This window comes from Cyprinus carpio, chromosome B1, assembly GCF_018340385.1.
Source record: "Cyprinus carpio isolate SPL01 chromosome B1, ASM1834038v1, whole genome shotgun sequence".
NCBI classification, from domain to species: Eukaryota; Metazoa; Chordata; class Actinopteri; order Cypriniformes; family Cyprinidae; genus Cyprinus; species Cyprinus carpio.
Window position 1 is genome coordinate 40,061,884 of NC_056597.1, and position 13,646 is coordinate 40,075,529.

General features: G+C 40.6%; 1 long non-coding RNA gene across 1 annotated transcript; it reads right to left on the reverse strand.

Moving 5' to 3' along the window:
* Positions 1-7,709: 7,709 nt before the first annotated feature.
* Positions 7,710-13,203, reverse strand: LOC122136095. Its single transcript, XR_006153918.1, has 3 exons — positions 13,081-13,203; positions 12,603-12,712; positions 7,710-7,764 (listed from the first exon to the last, which is right to left on the reverse strand). It is a non-coding gene; the product is annotated as an uncharacterized LOC122136095 (long non-coding RNA).
* Between the last annotated feature and the right edge of the window lie 443 nt (positions 13,204-13,646).

Here is a 13,646-nt window from a genome sequence, read left to right on the forward strand (position 1 = left end):
CTGAAGCAGCCTTCGAAAACATCCTAGAAAGCTTGCCTCTGGTGGCTGGACGTGCAGCAAATGGAGCTTAGAAGTATTTGAAAGAAGAATGCATCGTGCTGCCAGAAATACAAGCCCAGCAACATTCAGCCCGGTCTCGGTTTACTATCTTTCCTCCGAGGTGGAGGAGCCTGGGGTAAATTTAGGATGGGTGTACCTTATGGGGCCCTTCTTCCCAAACCGTAACAAAGGAAATGTGTCTCTTCTGGTATGTTATTTTATTACTGTGCACTAAATGGCTGGAGCTTTTTCCCCATCAGAGATAGCAATACCAAGGAAATGCCAGATATTGACCACGATGGCGGCGCTTACGACATCGCTAGGCGCAGCGAGCTCTCCAGTTTTTTTGCAATTTTGCAAGTATTTCTTGCCTGCTTCATTCTCGGTCTGTTTTCGTACTGAACAGCTTTGCTTTAACATCATACACCCACGGGCGCTGTTGGCTATCGTTGAGCGAGGACTTCCACGTTTTATCACGCAATCTTCGCCTCATCCACTGAGATCGCGCAGAACACCCCGAGGCTGCGCACCAGATCCTAAACCCGGCCGTGTCGCGGTAAGTGCCTCAGCAGAGCGGCGTGCAGAGATCTGTAAACAAAGTGAAAGGCGGGGGGAAGCCATTAGGGCTAAGAGCGTAAGCCTAAAGCTTAACACCTGTCCCCTATCTCCTCTTGTACCGAGCATTTTTTTCTTCCTCGCTACTTTGGCGGTCACTGTTGAACAAAATTGAGATGACGTTACTGACTTCTCGCATCAACCCACAGTTAAAGACTTTTGGTACTGCAATGTCATGGTTGGTTCACAGAAACTACTGCTACACACCTACTATTTACCCTATAATGCTACTTGAGCTTCTGACGCTTCTACTACAACAGAAGCGCTCCGCGGAATATAAACCGCAGATTGGACTGCCGGCAAGACCCGAGGAGGTTTGGATGGATGTCAGTTTGTTTATACAAAGCTTGTTGTAACGAACACCTGTCAGTTTGTTGGGAAACACTGCTCAGCGAACCTATTAGTCTTCTCATGTCGTTAAAATGTAGCCTTTTTTATCTGCCGCGGGAGTTCACTTCACCATAGATAACTTGCAGTCTATACTTCCACCTGATCTACATGCCCCAGCCTTGTCCTTTGAACGAAGCTTCATGCAGCCATTATTTAAACAACCATACCTGCGCACCGATCCCGGCCTTTGCTTTGGATAATTGTCGCGGGTATTTTTAATCCCTCCGCAAATTAAAGACATATGCTCCCCAACTTTTCACCCAGCATGTTGCCTGCCACACCAGAGGGAGACATAAGACTTTGGATCATTTTTACACAAACACTTGAGGGAGCTCTACATACACCGGACCCCCCTCCCCCCACCTCGGACCAGTCCTGATCACCTTTCTTTGTTTCTCACCCCCCAGTATTCATCTCCCTCATCACCGTGTGAAGCCATCAGTGAGACCCATCAAAGTGGTGGCCAACTGGAGCAGACTCTTTACTTCAGGACAGGTTTTTCAACCACACGGACTGGAGTATGTTTGGCTTCTCAGGCTTAGCCTGTGGCTCTCACACGGACATTGATATCTCGACCACCAATACATCCTCTGTACTGCCTTACATCAACACCACCATTGACAGTGTTACATCAGAAAAACAGATCACACCATACCCTAATCAGAACCCTGGATGAACAAGGAGGGTGCGAATTCATGCTGAACAAGCCCGCAACACTGCCTTTTCAGGTCAGATGAACGCTCAAGGGCCTACAGTAATCCAGGGCTAACCTGAAAAGGCGGCATCCAAAAACGGCCAAGTACTGCTTACAAGCTGACGGTAGAGGAACACGTTTTCCAACTCTGACCCCCGACCGCATGTGCAGGGCATCCAGGCCATCAGTGACTACAAGCAAGCAACTCCACTCAACGTCACGGACGACCTCCTTCCTTTAACGAGCTAATGACTTTTATGCTCGCTTCAACAGCGACAGCAAGGAGACGGCCACCAAAACCACACTTCAGCAGTAATCACCAACCTCTCAAACTCACCTCCACAGATGTCCACACTGCATTAAGCCTGATCAACGCCCACACAAGGCTGCCGGCCCGGACGGCATTTTCCTGGACGTGTGCTTAGAGCATGTGCAGAGCATGCTTGCAGGGGTCTTCACAGACATTTTCAACCTGTCCCTCACCCAGCAACTGTGCCAACATTTTTTTTAAGTCAACATCCTTGTGCCAGTAACCGAAACACTCCTCCCCGATTTGCTTAAATGACCTACCGCCTCCGTAGCACTCACACCCATTCAGTATGAAGTGCTTTTTGAGCGAACGTTTGGTCCTAGCACACCATCAAAGACTGCCTCCCACCCCCACTGGACCCTCCTCAATTTGCCTACCGCAGAAACAGGAGCACAGAGGATGCATTATGCACAGTGCTGCACACTCTGCACTCACACACCTGGACAATACACACATATGTACGGATGTTGTTTGTTGACTTAGTTCAGCATTTAAAACACCGTCATTCCCTCCAAGCTGACCACAAAACTTGGAGACCTGGACATTAACACCTCCCTCTGCACAACTGATCATGGCTTTCTGACCAACAGGCCTCCCAATGTTCGGTCAGAGCCACACCCACTCCAGCTCCACACCATCACACTTACCATACCGTGTCGTATATCCACAGGGCTGTTTTCATGAGAGACCCCATTCTCTACCTCCCTTCTCTACACCCACTGGACGCACTAGCCTGTGCATGGATCTAAACTCCATCTATTAATTTGCAGATGACAGCCACGGTGATTGTGCTATCGTGACAACGATTAGACTGCCTACAGGAGGAGGTCAGCCCTGGCCACATGGTGCGCTGACAATAAGCCATGCTTCTAACACCAGTAAAACAAAGAGCCATTGTGGACTTCAGGGAAGAAGAAAAGGAAGCACGCATGACCCAATCCACATTAACGGTTGGTTTGTTGAACGGTCCCTCCAGCTTTCAGTGTCCTGGGAACCACCATCACGGAAGACCTGTCCTGGACCACAAACACCTCCAGCCTGGTCAAGAGGGCTCACCAACGCCTCTTCTTCCTCAGAACACCACTGAAGACATAACCAGCTGTCTTCAGCCATAGTGGTGAACTTTTAAACGGTGTGCGATCGAGAGCAATCCTGACCAGCTGCCTCACAGTCTGGTATGGAAACTGCACGGGTGCTGACCGCAAAGCACGTGCAGAGGGTGGTGAACACTGCCCAAAACCATCACTGGCCACCACTTCCTGCTATTGAGGCCATCCCATATAACCGCTGTGTCGTCGAGCTCGCAGCATTCCTTAAGAAAGGACTCCTCTCACCCCGACCATGGACTGTTTAACTCCTGCCCCTCCGGGAGGCCTTCAGGCGCCATCCGTACAAGGACATCAGATCCAGACAATCTTTTTATCCCTACAGCTTTCTCCCCCCCTGCTGAACTCTGCCCTCTGACACCCCCCACACCCAGACACACAGAACCGCCCTCCCCCCCACTTGCATCACTACATTCTGACTGATTTATTTATTTATTTATTTACAACAAGCAAAAAACAGCCACAACTTGCTATTACTTGCACTACTGTCTGTTCATCCAGCAACCCTGAAATAACCATTTGCACACTGAAATATTTCTATGCACTTTACTTTCCATTGCAATAGTGTAATTGTTTCATAAGGTTCATAGTTCTGCCTATTGTACATACACTTCACATAATTCATTTTCTGTATAATATGTTCATAGTACACCTATCTGTATATCATGCTGATAGTATTGAAATCTGAAATTTTTGTCCATAATACTTACTGTATGTTATTGTCTATTGTAGACCTTGTATCTTCTGTATCTTACTGCTTATTGCACTTCTGGTTAATGCTAACTGCTTTCGTTGCCTTGTCCTTACATGTGCAGTGGGACAATAAAGTTGAATCTAATCTAAAAAGACCATCGAAGTCTGCCGATCTGCAGAGGGGTGTTTACAAGGTGGGGAGTTCAAAATTCCCTACTGTCAGGAATTCGCGTGCGGGCGCCCAGTTCCTAAGCCAGCTGATGGAGGATATGTGTAAGAGATGGGGAGTAACAAGGAAACTCTGCCCACCAGCTACCATCCTCAAACAAATCTCTCAGAGCGATTCAACCAGAACCCTCAAGACATGATGGCATCCTTTGTGTAGTGAATCCATCGTGACTGGGACAGGTGGCTGGCTGAATTTCGTTTTGCGATTAATACTGCTTAGTGAGACCATTGTGTATGTCACCTGCAGGAACTAGCACTGGGCTGAGAGCTGATTCGTCCCCTTGCCGAACGACTTGTTACTCATCCTCCAAATCCAGGACAATCCAGGTATTCCCTCATAGAAAGACGACAACAACCTCCAGCAGGATGCTATTTAAAGCAATGAGGAAGGCCCACGCCAAACAAGCCCAGGTATTATAATGCCCAACGGAAATTTGTAGCGTTCCAAGAGGGAGACCTGGTTTTTGTCCGCGCTCACCAATTAGGCCGAACAGGCCGACTTGACACATACCTTTTCGGAGCTACAAACTAGTGCGCGCGCATACGACACTGCTGGTGAGCGGAGCAGGAGCGTCGACTACGGCGAGCACAGGGCTAGTGTCGTGATCCTGGTGGTGGACAAAAATAGGTGTTTGGGGTAAAGGTGGACAATGTAAAATGTGGTCAACCGTAAACAATACTTTAGGAGTGGGAATCTACTAAAAATAGCCCTCCGCTGGGGGGGGTGGACCGGGAACTCTGTGGCACGTTTTTTGCACCAAGTAACAGCCGCACCTTGCTCACTTAAGTTATGGTGTGATTTTTGAGCCTTTTTCCAAATCTTTTTGTTGAAGGGGGACTTTTTGTGGCTCCCTAAGGACTCTTATTATATGATGGGCCTACTGCTAAGGGGAGGATGGGCAGCTTTTTTTTTTTTCTTTTTTTTGTTTTTTTTTTTTTGATCGAGGGCAGCCATTTGGAAAGAAAAGGTTTTGTTTCTGGTCTGAGTCGGGTGCGTGGTTTGGGGCTACTAAGCTAGCTCTGGGTAATTGTCCTAATGATCTATGGGTATAGGGGACCTTGCATATTAGACTTCGAAGACCATTGCATATGGGCACGATCTGGTCCGGGGGATATACATTTTGGACGATACTCGGGGTACCTTTGTCCTAAAGCTGGGGGAGAACCTGTTTTTTGGTGGGGCCTTGATCCACAGGATTTTTTTTTTTCCCTCTTTTTTGGGACCTTTGTTTTTGTTCATCCGGAATTCAAGCTCCCTCCCTACCCAAACGAAGGGTGTGAGTATCAGCTTTTATTATTGATTTTTGGCTTGAGAGGCACGTTGGGGTTGTGGGCAATAAGCCTACTCATGAACGATTTGCATATATGTCGGTTTCATTTGGTGTTTTATAAAAGGGATCAACGTGATTTGGTTGTTATTTTTTTATTTTATAGTTCGTTTGTTTCATGGGGTCTAACCATGTGTCTAAATTGGCCACCCTCAAACCGAGTTTTACCACTCATGCTGTTTCGGTAATTTACATTTTTTGACAAATGAAGGTTCTTGTAAAAAGGAAAAGCAAGATTCAAATCAACATGGTGATAAGGAGGTCAAACATCACACTTTTGTAAAGATTTTGGAGTTGGTATACACACACCACAACACAAAAACACACAGTCTTTTTAAATAAAGAAGGTATAGCAATATTTTGTAACTTTTGATTGAGACAGTGCTTGCTTCTATCGTGAATTATAGGTTACTGCGGAAGGCGTTTTTTTTTTTTTTTTTTTTGTTTTTTTGGTTTTAGCATTGATGTCCCGGTTTTTTTTTTTTTTTTATTTTTTTTTTATTAACAGCAGACGGATTTGGTGGTTTTTTTTTTTTTTACATGCGTTTTTTTTTTTTTTTAATTTTTTTATGACCAATCTCTTGACTTTGGCTTTAAGCGTGTCATTACAGGTTTTTGTAAACTTATTTTTTTATGGACATTAACATTGATGTCACACAGGAAGATGCGTGAGTATCATCAACTTATTCCTCACATTTGAGGAAAGAGTTTCTTTAACAATGGGTAACGGGCTTGGTGCCCTCAACATCAAAGTTGTGAATGGTGGCAACCTAACGGCACAGCAGGGATCGTTTCTCATAAACAGATTAAAACAGGGACTTGGATGGATAATAGGGTATAAATGGAAACAGTTTTGATTCTGATTAGTGTGATGTTGCGGAAGTGATGGTTGCCTCGAAGAGTTGATAAGCCCTGAAAAACATTAAAAGAAGAAGCTTGTTTTAGGCTAATTGTGCAAAAGAAACAACATTTATGATAAAGTCGTTGTTAGATTCATTTGGTGATTTTCAAATACGAAATTTAATAACAAGATGTGGTGATATGGAAATAATTTTTGTTTCCAAAAACAGTTTTGGGTAAATTTGATAATGTTAACCCTTTCAACGAAATAGAAGCTTCACGTGCATGCCCGAGAGGGCATTTCAAATATGGCCCACAAAGTAAAAGGAATTGCCTTACAGGGACCTTTGGTCGATTAACCGAAACCACTTGGTGTAAAACAGTCATAGTCCAAAGCACACGCTCTTGACCAATCAGATACAGGACTGGAACTAACAGTTTTTATAATACTGAAGATATAGACTTTTCTTACTGTATATGTTACATCATCGGCAAAAAGTTTTGGCAGTTGTCATAAATTGTGTTTTGGCAAAATCTGCTGTCATCGTGCTGCAGGCCAGCTTTAAAGCAGCAAACTTGGCACGACACACAATTTATGTCACTGGATACAAAACTTTTATGCCATGTAATATGTAACGGTTAATTCTATGTTAATCACATTAATATTATTGGTTTATGTATTTATTTTATTTAATACTGCAAACTTTTTTAATTGTAATTTTTTAATCAGTACCAAAATTTGTAACGGTCTTTTTAGTGCAGTCGCGGATGTGGCTTGTTTTGATGTCGATCATTCATACCACTCTCCGGCACCACACGAACTCTCCAATCACTGCCGCGAACAGCACTGATTACATCCACATGAGCCCAAAACTGATGTCGCCACAGTTCTCATATGTTATGACAGTTGTTGTTATAGACACATGCATATAACCATCTTCACATACACACTGGTATTCTGTCGCATTTGGTTGGCACCCTAATGTAAATATAACACAATGTTGAGACAACATTAAAGAAAAGATGAATAGGAAGAAAAAAAACCCAGAATGATTTAAATGGTTTTGAACTCACCTGTTGTAATGTTTCTGGGAGCAGTATAACTCCCCCGTGCTGGTTATCAGTTTTTGAAGAGGGAAAGTAATGGAGGCCACTGACGCTCTGATCGGTTCAATCACAACAGCTACGTGATGCATTCACCTCAATAACCACATATGAACTCCAGTAGCTCTGTACCTTTGGGGAAAAGGGTGAGAATTTTAAGGAAACGGAACAAGGTCTCGCGTGTTTGTGACTCTTCAGGATGATTAATAAAAAAGACGAAACTTTTGACCAAGTCAAAATCACAAAAAACAACGACAAAGCATCTTATGTTAATGTATCATTATTTTAAATTATCCCATAAACAGGTTAAAACCATTTCATAAGGACAGTGTGTATGATTAGAGGAGTAAAGCCTGAATCAGACCTGCAAGGCTATCTTGGTATTCTATGATGCAGTTGACCATCTATGTAGCTAAACTGAATAAAATAACACAAAAATAATTATTTACGTATAAACAATTATCACGTGAGTTGATCATCTACCGTAATCATGGTTCTATACTATAAATTTGTGTAGCTATTGCTATAAACAACTAGTTAAATTATTTTTGAATGTGCTTTTAATGATTACAAAATATTTCATTAAAATAATATATTTATTGGAAGTTCATCTAGAAAGACAGGAATCAGTTACATATGTTTGTTTTAAAAACCTGATTCCAAAAAAAGTTGGGACATTGTACAAATTGTGAATAAAAAAGGAATGGCAATATTTTACAAATCTCATAAACTTATATTTATTCACAATAGGAATATAGATAACATAGTCAAATGTTGAAAGTGAGACATTTTGAAATGTCATCCCAAATATTGGCTCATTTTGGATTTCATGAGAGCTACACATTCCAAAAAAGTTGGGACAGGTAGCAATAAGAGGCCAGAAAAGTTAAATGCATGTAATATAAGGAACAGCTGGAGGACAAATGTTTGCAACTTATTAGGGACAATTGGCAACATGATTGTGTATAAAAAAGAGCCTTTGAATTATTAACAAGTGTCATTTAACAAAAAACTGAATATTATGTGGCATTTAAAACATGGTTCTGAATTAGAATACTTATTTATTTTTTTTTTTTTTGACTTTAAAATTTAAACATTTTGAATTTAAACACAACTGATATTTTTATGGCAGAGTTTAAAAAAATGTATTTTCTATGTATTTATTTTTTTACTTTTAGACTGCAAATATCCAGTTTTTAAAAATACAACTTAAGTTTTCAAGATGAAGAGGAAATTTGGAACATCAAATTCAATATTCTAAAATTCAATACGCAGCAATTCAGATAGTAGAGAAAGTAGGTCAGTGTCGGGCCAATTCTATCTCGGAAGAGGCAGTGTCTGGCCCGATTGACTCGGGCCGGAATCGGGCAGTGAGTCCACAGGCATGTACAGTAGTCTGAGTGCGGCAGTCGGGCTGAGTGGTAAGTCTCCGACAGGCAAGAATCTAACCGGAACTGGCCCAAGTATATTTTGTTGTCTGTAAACTTATATATATATATATATATACATACACATACATATGAAGGAAATTCAGATTTTAAGGTTGAAAATGGAAAAAAAAATCAATAATTATTAGCATTTTATTTTTAAAGTTCATTATAAAATAACTTTATTTGTATTTAATAGGCTACTCCCTTTTTTATTTCAAAATATAGGCTTATAGTATTATCACACTTTATTATTTTGTTTATTATTTTAAAACGTGTTTAAAGATTTAAAACTAAATAAAGTGCAATAATATTATCACTATTATTAATTAAATTTTTATAGTTATATTTAATCGGTCTTACTGTGCAGTGTAAATGGTTAAATTGTGGGACGTCGTGGCCTAATGGTTAGAGAGTCGGGCTCCCAATCGAAGGGTTGTGAGTTCGAGTCTCGGGCCGGGCAGGAATTGTGGTGTGGGGGGAGTGCATGTACAGTTCTCTCTCCACCCTTCAATACCATGACTTAGGTGCCCTTGAGCAAGGCATTGATCCCCCAACTGCTCCCCGGGCGCCGCAGCCTAAAATGGCTGCCCACTGCTCTGAGTGTGTGTGTGTGTGTGTGTGTGTGTGTTGTGTGTGTGTGTGTGTGTGTGTGTGTGTGTGTGTGTGTGTGTGTGTGTTCACTGCTCTGTGTGTGAGCACTTTGGATGGGTTAAATGCAGAGCACGAATTCTGAGTATGGGTCACCATACTTGGCTGTATGTCACGTCAATTCACTTACATGTAGACAAATTTTTGTGGCTTTATGAATAAAGCTTTAGCTTATTTTTAATAATGTTTATTTGAGTTTGGTCATTTAAAAAACTGTTTTAATGCATAAGCCACGTTTTAAACGCTTAACGCCGCAATTTAAACATGTTGCGTTCTAATTCTGGAGTCACCTGTTTGTCCTGTACATTATATGCTTTATTAATAAAGTGTTTACCTGAACTTGGTCCTTTAAAAACACAGTGTTAATCCATTAAGCCACGTTACGCATTTTAGAATGTCCCCCGGTGGTTGTGTGTGTGTGTGTGTGTGGCAGATAGTTGGGAGAAAATCGCTTCACGGGAAACTTGCGCGTTGCGTTCTTATTCTGGGCTCTAATGCATGTGTGTAAATATGTTTATTAATAAGATGTAGCCTATGCTTTGCTTTTTTAACCACTGTCTTAATGCATTAAACCATAAGCCATTTTCTAATAATGGATTTCAAAGGGAGGAAAACACTTAACTTGAGACTTTGCGTGTCGCGTTCATATTCCGGTCACATCTGCTTCCCAGTAGGAAATATTAATAAGGTGTAGTAGCCTACACCGAATTTAGCTGTACTTTTACACCGTCTTCTTCCATTAAGGGAGGATAACAGTTTAGCGTGTAGCAATCATGTTCTCATCTGCTTTCCTGTATCTATACTTTATTAATAAATTGTATTAATACATATAGGCTACAGAGTTTGTGGCTTTTTAATTTATACCACTGTCTTGTCTTCGTTCATTGAGCCACATATTTCCTTTAGGTTTCAGTGGGGCACAAAACAACTTAACGTGCAATTTAGCGCAATTTGCTTTCATATTATGGGCTATTTTGCTGGTCTGTAAATAGTAACCTATATGCTTCCACATAGCAAATGTCTTCTGGCCCAGATCTGGGCCCACACAATCACTTTTCCCTCGGCCCAAGTGCCGCAAAGAATGACGGCCCTGAAGTGGCCCAGAACTGGATTACAGACAAGGGCCACACATGGGCCATAACCGGCCGAATCTCAGCCAGTTAATCACCCTGAACTGTCCCTGAACTGGGCCAAAACAGGTTTTATTATTGGTGCCAATTCTCAGCCTTAAGTAAAACCAGAATCTCCAAATCTGAGCCACACCTGAGCCTTATATAGCCCAGACCCAACCCAGAAACAGCAAGCAGTTTTGTTAGATTTCATGCGGGCCAGATGTGGGCCGGATCTGGACCAACACTATATTGCTGTCTGGGAATACAGAATCTTAATATTTCAGATTATTGCCTTGTATATTACTATAATCACAATTATTCATTTTGTGACATGCTTTGGTAAACCAGACAGCAACATAGTGTTGGCCCAGATCCGGCACACATCTGTACATTAATGTACAACACAAACTATGCCAATAAAGTACATTAAACTGAATAGAAAATCAGACTTAAAACTCACACATCATGTAACTGTGCAATTAAAAAAAAAAAAAAAAAATTAAAAAAAAAAAACCTTTTCCATTGATTTTTCTATTTATTTTTATAAAGAACAAATCAACCAATAAAGAGTGAGTATATAAAGAATGCATTCTATAAGAGAAACGTAACAGATAGACTCATGTAACTTAATCATAATAATTTATTACAGGTGTGTCAAAGAGCAGTACCACAGTAGTCCGAATGACGATACATTGCAGTTGCAGTCCTCTCTGGCAGAATATAATAGTAGTGCGAGGAGCTGGGAATAATCTAAATTGTTAAACGCTGAAAATACTATCCCGATCCACTCTGTTAAGGCGCGCGTTTCTCATTCAAAACACGCATCACCGGAAACACGGCATGTCGCAATCTATGACGAAACCGGCGAGAGCCAATGAGCGTTTGATATCGCTGCCGTAAAACTTGTTGTAAAACTTATTAACGGCAAATTTTTAAATTGTTACAGAGGAAGGAGATACATACATACATGAATGCGGTTTGAATTTATGGATCTGTTCTGTTCCTCACACCAAGCATCACATGGATACAGAGAAGATTTAAATAAGTAATTTTTAAAAAAAAAATAAAATACTTTCATGATCATTTTATTTAATGCTTGTGCATGACAGCATACTAATAAATAATAATGATGTGCCTCATGGTAAACCAAATAAGTATTACATGATGGTTAAATGATCTCTCTCTCTCTCTCTCCTCTCTCTCGCCTCTCTCTCTCTCTCTCTCTCTCTCTTTTCATGTAAGGATTCTAAGATTATTTGTACCAAGAATAATAATATAAAATTTAATAAAATTAATTAAGTGCAGTTTAATGCACTTTACTAATTTGCTTAATTTTGAAATGATAATGTTTCATTCTGTTTTGACTTGCCATTTCAAAGACTACATATTAACAATACTACACTTCGTTAAAAATGTATGTGATCATTTAACCATTATCATGCAGGTTGTTTATCATGGGTCACATAATATGCTGCCAGATCATAGCCTGATTTGGGCCACATATCACCTGACTGATCTGGGCCACACTCCTCCCACCAACAATCAGCCCTCATATTGTTTGCCGGATCCCCGCCCTGCCGTCATTGGCACACATGGCCCAGCTCTGGCTGAAAGGGTACATGCCATTGCCGACAGGAGGCCAGCAGTGCCAGCTTGAGGCCACATTTGGGCCAAGTCCGTTTGCTATGTGGGTTATTAATAAGGTGTCCTCCAGTGTCACTGTTTTCGTAGGATACATTAAGCCACGTTAAGCGTTTGTCAAACAGTCTGCGGCACATCCGCGAATGGTGCAGCCCGCAGCCCAAATTGTAAGATTAAAAAAATATTGATATGTTTTAATTTACCTATACATTATTTATTCAAATGAACATTTCTGAAGTCACAATTTAGCAAAAGTAAAACTGAAAAAAGGAAAGAAAATGGCAATTGTTCATTTATGAAGTAGCTAAAAAAAAAAAGAAGAAAAATTAATGTTTGGTTTCATTTTGTATTTTTGCATTTGCTCCATATTGGACATGGAGCTGTAAGATCTATATTCCTGCAGTATAAATAATTCTTCACCTACCTCTAAATCTATACTTGCTTCTGGGAAATCAAGTGTTTCCGCAACAAATTCATGGGTCAGCAGGACACATATGATGATTCCTAAGCAGTACTTTAATATTTGTCCTGTATCTGAGAAAATGAAAGATTAAACATAAATGATAGGCTATAAACAGATAAAACCAAACATTTATTAGCACTTAATCTGGAAATTACTGGTCTTGGAAAAGAAATAAAAGAGAAATTTGACGTGAATTCTGTCTTATTCAATGCAAATATCTAAACTGACAGTGAGCATTTTTGGAGGGCAAGAGTACCAAACGCAATCCATTTTAGTGAGATGTCGTAAATCAAGCCACAACATTTCTGTAATTATATCAGAGGAACTAAAACCTTTTCAAGGCTCAGTGTTTTGAAATGAATGAGTACAGTGGCTTGCATAGCATTTTTGTGACAAAAGTAGTCATAGTGAATCAAAAATAATTTGTAATTTAATGTACCTTGACCGGGCCATGTTTCTCACTGGTGTATGCCAGTCAAAATCACTTCCACATAGGGTATTTCTTCAGAACAAAAGGCAATAATATGGCTCATCCAAACACTTTACGTCTGTAGGAAATTCTGGTCACATAGCCTGCAATCAGAGAACAATGCTAAAATTGAACAATAAGACTAAATTTTGATTTAAAGATGTTTAAGTCTTTTGTAATGATCTGAGCTCAAAATAATCATTCTTTCATTGGGTTTGTCACAAATTAAAAGAACTTCATGGAAATCTACTTTCAACTGACTCACAAAATGCAATTCCTTAAAAAATCTGAAGCACTATATGTTTCAACATTAGCTATGTTTCCTTTCCATCCAAACGAGTCAAAGAGAACACAAAAAGTCACTTCCTGATAAACTGCCACTAATGTATTTAAGAAAACTAGGAGAAGCCACTGAATATAACAATTTCCATATGTAGGGGCCTAATAAATTACTTGCGCTTCAGAGAGAGCAGACGGAACACAAAGCGGTCATTTCTTTTAGAGGTGGATGCCTGCTGTTTGGGAACGCAGTCGTG